Below are 1,294 nucleotides of genomic sequence, written 5' to 3'. Positions count from 1 at the left end.
TCAGAAATTACGTACGCGATAACACTTTGTGCATGGTCGCCTCCGACTTTGATGCGAGGTCGCGCAAGATACGACGCGTAGCGCAACCGGAAGCCGACAGTGACGCCGTCAATAGACTCTACGTGGAAAGAGGTCTCGCTGCATTGAGAGAGAAACAGCAAGAATTTGAAAAGAAACAGGAGAAATTTGAAAAAAACCTGATCAGACTTCATTTTGAAACACGTGCCATATGGGAGAAAGTGTTTGCAGCGCGTTGAATAGATGGAATTTAAAACGATGCGCTCGCAGTTTCGTCATTCGTGATGAGGCGATCTTAGCGATCAAACATGCGGAAAACTAGTGGAGACGGGAAACAACACGGGAAACTCCAAAAAGCAACGGTTGGTGGAGGAGTTGTATGCTCCTTCGAGAAGGCATTTTCCTCGTAGACGCGTCATTGTGCGTGGATACGATGATCTGTGGCAGGCCGATATAGGGAAGATGCGTCCGTATTCGCTCAACAGTGGCTACCACTACATACTCACCGTTATCGATGTGCTGAGCAAGCATGCTTGGGTCATGCCGCTAAAGACTAAGAGCGGAAAGGAGATGGTCGAGACGTTCGGCAAGATAATTCGAGACAGCGGAAGATGTCCAACAAATTTGCAAACAGACCGGGGGAAGGAATTTTACAATACCGATGTGCAGAGACTCACGAAGAAACACAACATCAATCACTATTCGACGTATTCAGTTATGAAGGCTTCCGTCGTGGAACGATTCAATCGTACGCTGAAGAATGACATGTGGAAAATGTTTACATTACAAGGAACGTACAGATGGATCGACTCGCTACCACATCTCGTGTTGCAGTACAACGAGCGCAAGCACCGGACCATCGGAATGCGTCCTGTCGATGTGACCCCTACGATCGCTAAAAAACTCCTCGATACGGTCTACAGAAACGTAAAGATTGCAGCTCCGGCGAGATTCAAAGTGGGCGATCCGGTGCGCGTGAGCAAGTTCAAGATTGTCTTTGCTAAAGGCTACACGCCCAATTGGACTACTGAGGTGTTTAAGATCGTCAAGGTGCAGGCGACCAATCCTGTGACTTATCTGCTCAAAGATTCTCGCGGACAGCCTATAGTCGGAGGTTTCTACGAGTACGAACTGCGTCGTGTTGCCAATCCAAACGTGTACTTGGTGGAAAAAGTGTTGTGCAGAAAAGATGATAAGGTTTATGTAAAATAGCTGGGATTCGATAAATCATGCAACTCGTGGATACACATGGATGATGTGTTGTAAAAATAACTGT

This window comes from Odontomachus brunneus, unplaced genomic scaffold (genome assembly GCF_010583005.1).
Source record: "Odontomachus brunneus isolate Ranch 3 - 2012 unplaced genomic scaffold, Obru_v1 Obru_scaffold_172, whole genome shotgun sequence".
NCBI classification, from domain to species: domain Eukaryota; kingdom Metazoa; phylum Arthropoda; class Insecta; order Hymenoptera; family Formicidae; genus Odontomachus; species Odontomachus brunneus.
The sequence above is the reverse complement of the archived record's forward strand: the minus strand, read 5'-3'. Positions refer to the sequence as shown.